Source organism: Caretta caretta, chromosome 6 (assembly GCF_965140235.1).
Source record: "Caretta caretta isolate rCarCar2 chromosome 6, rCarCar1.hap1, whole genome shotgun sequence".
NCBI lineage: Eukaryota > Metazoa > Chordata > Testudines > Cheloniidae > Caretta > Caretta caretta.
In genome coordinates, this window is record NC_134211.1 from 12,343,685 (window position 1) to 12,352,104 (window position 8,420).

Genomic DNA, 8,420 nt, shown 5'->3' on the forward strand with positions numbered 1-8,420 from the left:
CCTGGGTCTGACCCCGGTCACCCAGGGGGAGGACGACCCTCTGCCAGTGGGCCTCGATCTGAGCGACATCACCCCGGCCCTGCCTTCTCCATGCTCCCTCCCCCTAGCCGCTGCTTCTGCTCCCGCCTCCGAGGGTTCCCTGGGCTCCTCCATCTGCCCAGCCGCAGGTGGCACCCTGCTGTTGGCCGCCAAGCCCACCGAGGCAACTGCCGGTGCCGTGCGGCTGGGACCCGAGCCCCATGGGCTCTCCCTCATGGGCGTGGGGCGACCGACCTCCTTCCCGGGCGGGGACCCCACTGAAGATGCCGTGGCTACTATGCTGGCTGTGGTGCCGGAGCCCAGCGTCACAGAAGGTCCCCTGCCCCCAGCTCCCTGAGCCCGATCAAGAGGGGCTATTTCCCAATGGCCTGACTACTGGGGCCCAGGATCCTGCTTTGCCCCTCTCCCTGGCTCTGCACCCGACCCCTGCCTTGCCCCTACTCTGGATCCCTGCCCTGCCCCTGATGTCAACCTCATCCCTGCCCCCTCCATCTCCCGTGATATCATTGCCGCCCCTGGGGCCATCATCTCCTCGCTCCTAGAGGATAGCTCCCAGGGAGCGGCCTCTGTATTTCCCAGTCCCGACTCATCAGGGGCTACTCCTGCTATCATCCTGCTATCTTCCCTCCACCGCCCCGAATCGAGCCAGGGTTTGAAGGGGGCTGCGTGGTGCCAGCCTATTGGGCGCCACGTCGGGGGTCCGTGCCTTGCCTGCCCTTTTCGGTGGGCCACGGGGCTGTGTCAGTGGTCCCTCTGGAGGAAAGACAGGGGCTAGTGACCCCAGCCCCCCATACGCTGTGAGAGGAGCTGCGGAAGTTCCTTGAGGACATCCGGGGCTCCCGTAACAGGGTGCAGCTCGCTCTCCAGCAATGGGGGGACTTCCATCAAATTCTCTGGGCCGTGAGGGCCCTCATGGGGGAGGGTAAAAGGACTGGGAAGCAGGCCGCCGTGGCTTACCAGCGGGTCCGCCTCTTCCGTGACTCCCTTCTCAACTACGGGGTAGGTCATGGATTGTTGCACGGCCCGTTGGGAACCACGAGCATCCCTGCCGGCGAGGATCCCCCCCAGCCCTCCTCATGGCACCTCTTACCATCACAACGTTGAACACCCGGGGCTGTAGGATGGGTCTCCGCAGGTGCCAGGTGCTCTCCTTCCTTCAGGAGGGCGGGTACTCTGTGGTTTTCCTGCAGGACACCCATACGGATCCAGCCACCGAAGATAGCTGGTGGCTGGAATGGGGGGACAGGGTCTACTTTAGCTATCTCACAGTTCGTACGGCTGGAGTGGCGACCCTGTTCTCCCCCGACCTATGGCCCGAGGTGCTGGGGGTCGCCAAGGCTGTGCCGGGCCGCCTGCTGCACCTCTGGGTCTGTATGGAGGGGCTCGTGGTCAATCTTGTTAATGTCTACGCCCCGACATCGGGCCCGGAGCGGCTTCGTTTCTTTCAGCAGGCGTCCGCCTTCCTTGGCACCTTGGATCCTCACGAGTGCCTGGTCCTGGGCGGGGATTTGAATATGACCCTTGAGGAGCGGGACCGCTCGGGGACCAAGCAGTGCCTGGACACCGCAGATGTCGTCTGGGAGTTAGTCGACCATCACTCCCTGGTGGACATCTGGTGCGACCACCACCCTGACGACATCTCGATGTTCACCTTTGTCCGGGTGGAGGCCCATCGGTCGCACCACTCCCGGTTGGACCGAATCTATTTATCACGTTTTCACCTTTCACAGGCCCACTCCTCCAGCATCCGGCCGGCCCCGTTCTCTGATCATCATTTAGCCACAGTGACAGTCTCTCTCTGCGCAGAGAGGCCGGGGCCGGCCTATTGGCATTTTAACAACAGCTTGTTGGAGGATGTGGGCTTCGTGGCGTCCTTCCGGGAGTTCTGGCTGGCCTGGCGTGGGCAACGGTGTGCCTTTCCCTTGGCGCGGCAGTGGTGGGACCTGGGGAAGGGGCACACCCGGCTCTTCTGCCGTGACCACACCCAGGGCGCCAGCTGACGGAGGGATGTGGTGATAGGGCAGTTGGAACGGGAGGTCTTAGAGCTGGAGAGGCGTCTGGCCGCCAGCCCTGAGGATCCATCCCTCTGCGGGGCTTGCCAGGAGAAGCGGGAGGAGCCCCGGGCCCTTGAGGACCATCGGGCTCGGGGTGCCTTTGTTCGATCCCGCATCCGCCTTCTTCAGGAGATGGATCGCAGCTCCCGCTTCTTCTACGCCCTGGAGAAAAAGAGAGGGGCCAAGAAGCACGTCACCTGCCTCCTCGCAGAGGATGACACCTCCGTCACGGATCCGGAGGAGATGTGCGGGAGGGCCAGGGCCTTCTACGCAGGCCTGTTCTCCCCGGATCCGACCGATCCTAGCGCTTGCAGAGTGCTCTGGGACGAGCTCCCGACAGTCAGCGCGGGTGACCGAGACCGGCTAGAGCTGCCTCTCTCTCTGGCCGAGTTCTCGGAAGCCCTCTGCCGCATGCCCACCAATAAATCTCCAGACATGGACGGGCTGACCGTGGAGTTCTACCGCGTGTACTGGGACATCCTCGGCCAGACCTAGTCACCATCTGGGCCGAGTCTTTGCAGAGCAGGGTCCTCCCTCTTTCGTGCAGGTGAGCTGTGCTCACCTTATTGCCAAAGAAGGGGGACCTCTGCAATTTACGAAATTGGCGTCCCATCTCGCTCCTCCGCACAGACTATAAGGTCGTAGCGAAAGCCATCTCGCTGCGGCTTGGGTCCGTGCTGGCGGACGTGACCCACCCAGACCAGACCTACACCGTTCCGGGCCGCAGTATTTTTGATAACCTATATCTGGTCCGGGACCTCTTGGAACTCGGGTGTAGAGATGGTCTGTCATTCACCCGCCTGTCCCTGGATCAGGAGAAGGCGTTTGACAGGGTGGATCATGGGTATCTCCTGAACACTCTGCGAGCATTTGGCTTCGGACCCCAGTTTGTTGGTTTTCTCCAGGTGCCTCCACAGAGTGTCTGGACAGGCTCAACTGGACCCTGACCAAACCGGTCAGCTTCGGGCGAGGAGTATGGCGGGGTGCCCCCTCTTGGGCCAGCTGTATGCTCTGGCGATCGAGCCCTTCCTCTGTCTCCTCCGCAGGAGGTTGACAGGGTTGGCGCTGCGGGAGCGGAGCTGCGGCTGGTCCTGTTCGCGTACGCCGACAATGTGCTCCTCGTGGTCCAGGACCCGGGCGACTTGGTGCGAGTGGAGGCTTGCCAGGCCGTTTAGTCGGCAGCCTCCTCCGCCCGGGTCAACTGGGTCAAGAGCTCTGGCTTGGTGGTAGGGGACTGGCGGCAGGCAAGCTCCCTCCCACCCGCGCTTCAGGCCATCCGGTGGAGCACAGGTCCACTGCTCTATCTCAGTATTTACCTTTCTGCCATGCATCCGTCTGTGCCAGAGAACTGGCACGGTTTAGAGGACAGGGTGATAGAGTGGCTCCGGAGATGGACAGGACTACTCTGGTGTCTCTCCCTTCGAGAGAGGGCACTGGTGCTTAAACAACTAGTCCTGTCCATGCTCTGGTACTGGCTCAACACCCTGGTCCCGGCCCCGGATTTCCTGGCCAACCTCTGGACGTTGATTCTGGAGTTCTTCTCGTCAGGACTGCACTGGGTCTCTGCAGGGGTCCTCCATCTACCCCTGGAGGAGGGAGGGCAGGGTCTGAAGTGTCTCTGCACTCAGGTCCATGTCTTCTGCCTCCAGGCCCTGCAGAGGCTCCTTTATGGTGCAGGTAGTCTGGTGTGGAGCACACTGGCGCACGCCTTCCTGCGCCGCTTCCGAGGGCTCCGATGTGACCGGCAGCTCCTTTATCTCCATCCGAGAGGTCTTCCGTGAGACCGCTCTGGGCTGCCGGTCTTCTACCAGGACCTCCTACAGACCTGGAAACTGTTCACAGCGACCAGGTCCGTGGCGGCCTCCATGGGGGAATATCTCCTGGCAGAGCCCCCGCTACACAACCCCCAGCTCCATGTGCAGGTGGTGGAGTCCCCCTCGGTGCACCAGAGGTTGGTCCTGGCAGAAGTTACCAGAGTCGGAGACCTCCTGGACTACGACCGGGGAAACTGGCTGGATCCCCTGACGCTCGCTCAGCGCATGGGGCTCTCCAGACCTCGTACTCCCCTGCGCGTACTTCAGGAGGTGAGGGCCGCTTTGCTGCCCGCTGCTCGGGTCTACCTCAACCGGGTCCTAAGGGAGGGCATGCCCCACCCACCCTCCACCCCAGGCCCTCTGGACCTTTTCATTGGGCCCCTGCCCCGTGGACCCAACTGACGCCCCCGCCCCTTCACTGTGAGCCAGCTACACGAGCTGCAGCCAGTCCGATTTCAGACCATGCCAAGGAAACATCTATACATGCTCATGCTCCACACCCTTCACGTCCTCACCCTCACGTCCAATCCTGACACAAAGTGGCGGGACCTCCTGCCACATCTAGAGGGTGAGGAGCCCCAGTGGGCCGGCCTATGTTCCACCTTGGTCCCGAGGCCCGCCGGGGATATCAGTTGGCGGCTCCTTCACGGGGCCATGAGCAAGGGCGTGTACTTGGTGCTGTTCACCCCAATCCCGGACACCTGCGCCTTTTGCGGCATGAGGGAAACCCTGGCGCATGTCTACCTGGAGTGTGCCAGGCTGCAGCCCCTATTCCGGCTCCTCACGAATATTTTAAGATTTTGGTTGCACTTTTCCCCTCACCTCCTTATCTATGCACTCCCTGTCCGTGGCCCCACTAAGCCATGGGACCTCCTGCTCAACCTCCTCCTGGCCCTGGCTAAAGTGGCCATCTATAAAACCAGGGTGAGGAGGTTGGCCGATGGAGTCTCCTGTGATTGTGGGGCCTATTTCCGATCCTCCGTCCATTCACGCCTCCGGGCAGAGTTCCTCTGGGCGGCATCCACTGACTCCCTTGACGCCTTTGAGGAGCAGTGAGCGCTGTCCGGGGTCCTCTGCTTGGTGTCCCCGTCTGGTTCCCTTCGTTTGACCCTTTGACCGCACTCCTGTCCCTGTTGTTCATTAGTTGTCCCCCGTTATTATTTGATTTTCCAGGTCCTGTGGACACCCCCTTAGGCTGGGGGAGGATCCTTTAGCAGTGGGTGGACTTTGCCCACCCACTTCCTGGATCCCAATATGGCCAGTAGATCTGCTTTTGACTGCTCTGCTGAACCCAACTGGAACCCAATTGGCCTGGAGGGAGGAGGGAGATTGCTGCTGCTGGGCCTTGGGCTCTTGCTGCCACTGCTGTCGTCGCCCCAGCTACTCCTCTGGCTGGGCCGGACACCAACCACCCCCCTTCTCTGCTACCTGGTTGCTGGCCGGCTGCTGGACTCCCCCAACCCTTGGGTGCTGCTACTGCTCCAACTACAGCCCCTTGCGGGGAGGTGGGGTGGCCTGCTGGCCTGCTCCCCAGAAGGGGGGAGTGAGGACCCCTACCCCAGCTTTTGCTACTGCTGCTGTGAACACCACCACCACCACCTGTGAGGGGTCCTTTCTGCCTGCCTGGCCACCAGGCTGCTGCCTAGAGCTGCTGCTGCCTTTCCTGCCTGGGAGCTGCTGGACCCCGAAGGAGGAGGGGACAAGGCCATCTGCTGCTGGGGGAGCGCACAGGGACTCTGCAGACCACTGTAGAGGAGGCCTGGAGGCTGAGTAACTTTTGAACTGTGCTCTTGTGGTGGGGGTTTTGACTGTGTTTGTGGGACACGGGGTGTGGTGTGGAGCCTGCCCCCCAATCCATCTGTGTGTCCCCCTCTAACCCCTCCCACCACCGTCGTCGCTGCCCCCTCCACCACCCCCAGTGGACACTTACCGTCTGCCTCAAGCTCCTGCCTCTGGGACTCCGTTGCTTGCTTGGCCTGCCGCCCCCTTTCACCACCTTTTGGGCCTGAAGCAGCAGCCAGCCCGCACTGTCTCTCTTTGCAAGTGCACGTGGGCGCATGTCTCCCTCCCCCCCGTCCCCGGACTGGCCCCCTTCGGCAAGCCCCCAGCTTTGTCCCTTGTTACCTGCCCCATTTGCCCGTTGCAGCCTTTTTGCCTTCCCTTTAACCCAGCACCTCGGTAGCTTCAGTTGGTTTGCCTGCCCCGCCCTTTTCCCTCTGCAACATTTGTTTGTTTGCCCCGGCCCAGCCTCTGAAGCTAGCTCCTTAGTTTCCTGTCCCACCTCCAGCCTCATTCTCCCCCCTTCCCATGTGGTACCCTTGACCGGATTGGCCCCTTACTCAGTGTATCCATGCCCCCTCCCATGCGCTTGCGCCCTTCCCCTGTTTGAGTTTGCCCCATCTCACTGCACTCCCCTAACGTTGTTATGACCCCCCTCCCCTAGTGCAGCTAGAGGAGCCGGATTCCTATCCTGAGTCAGTGACTGTCCCCCCACAAGCCCTTGATAGCCCTCCTGTCCAGCCCACCCCTTTTGGAGCCCTCCTCCCCTGCCTGCAGCCTAGCGGGGAGGAGTGGTTGACCTGCCTCCCCTTTCCCCTCCTCTCTCTGGTGTTTTCCCCTCCCTCCCCGCTCATTATGGTGAGGGACACGACGGGTGGGGCCCCTCCAGCAGCCCCAGATACCCGTCCGCTGCCTGCCCCTCCGTCAGCCCCCCAAGTCTCTACCTCAACTGCCGCTGCCAAACCACCTGCCACTGCCCCCGCCGAGGCGCCAGCAGCGGCGGGCACTGGGGTGACCTCTGCTGCTGCCACGTCCCTCGCCCCCTCAGATTCTGGGGGAGCCCCCCCAGCCGGCAGGAAGGGCCAGGGTATGAAGAAGGGGAAGGGCCCCCCACAAAAGACCAGACCCTCCATGGCAGGGACTGCCCCCACTGCCGCAGCCCTGCCACCAGCAGTGGCGTCCCTCCCCGCTGTTCCCTCCACCAGCTCTGCAGGTGTCCCTCCCCTGGCCCCCAGGGCATTCACCCAGGTGGCGGCAGCCCCCACCACCTGCCGCTACGTTGTCTCTCCCGCCCACAGCCTCCGCTACCAGCTATAGCGGCCGGGGCCCCTTTTCCACCATGACCAGGAAGCACTGCGTCCGTTGCCTCCTGGTGCCCACCTCACCCCACATGGAGACCTACGTGTGGGCATTGGCGAGGGTGATGGGGCCCACAGCCATTGTGGCGGCCTCCAAAATGTACGGGAAGGTGGTCTTCTTCCTGGCATTGGAGGCCACCGCCCAGGAGGTGGTGGAGAAGGGCCTGGCGGTGAGGGGCGTGTTCGTCCCCCTGGAGCCGCTGGACGATCTGGGTGTCCGCCTGGTCCTGACCTCTGTTCCTCCCTTCCTTCCCAATGCCGCTCTATTACCCACCCTTTCGACCCTGGGGAAGCCTATTTCTGTCCTGAGCCCTCTTTCCCTGGGCTGCAAGGACCCCGCCCTCCGTCACGTCCTCTCGTTCCGCTGGCAAGTGCAGCTTCAACTGCCGCCGGCAGCGTGTGATGGAGATGCGCTTGAGGGGTCATTTTTGATCCCCTACCAGGGGGCCCATTACCGGGTGCATTATTCCACGGGGGAGACCCGGTGCTACCTCTGCTGGGCAATGGGGCACGTCCGGAGGGACTGCCCCTTGGCCCGGCAAGGAGAGGCATCCGGTGCCGCCGGTGCCCTGTCTTCCCGGAGCCTGAAGCCGCCCCTCCTCCTACTCAGTCCACCACTCTTCCCACTCAGCCCAAGGGGCGCTCCCCCCTAGCACGCCCAGATGAGTGGGAGAGCCCCGCCTTTGCAGCTTTCCACCGATGCGGAAGCCCCCCGGAAGACCGATGCCGAGCCCTCTGCCTTGCCTGCAGGCGTGTGCCATCCCCCAGTACCGGCTGGGGAAAATGTGGCAGCACGGGAGTGCAGTACCGTCCCTCCATTGGAGTCCCTTCCCTCCAAGGCCCCCGATGGAGCCCCTCCTGCCCCATTACCATCCGGAGCCCCTGTGATCACCGGGGCGAGCGTCGCTTCGGGCACTGCCGGGGAGACCTCCGGGGTGGTGGAAGGAGAGCTCCCCTCCATCTACGAGGAGATCGAGGCCCTGGGTCTGACCCCGGTCACTCAGGGGGAGGACGACCCTCTGCCAGCGGGCCTCGATCTGAGCGACCTCACCCCAGCCCCGCCTTCTCCATGCTCCCTCCCCGTAATCGCTGCTTCTGCTCCCACTGCTAAGGGTTCCCTGGGCTCCTCCATCTGCACAGCTGCGGGTGGCACCCTGCTGTCGGCCACTGAGGTGACCGCCGGTGCCATGCAGCTGGCACCCGAGACCCACGGGCTGTCCCTCATGGGCGTGGGGCGACCGACCTCCTTCCCGGGCAGGGACCCCACTGAAGATGCCATGGCTACTATACTGGCTGTGATGCCGGAGCCCAGAGTCACGGAGGGCCCCCTTCCGCGACCCCAGCTCCCTGAGCTCTATTGAGAGGGGCCATTTCCC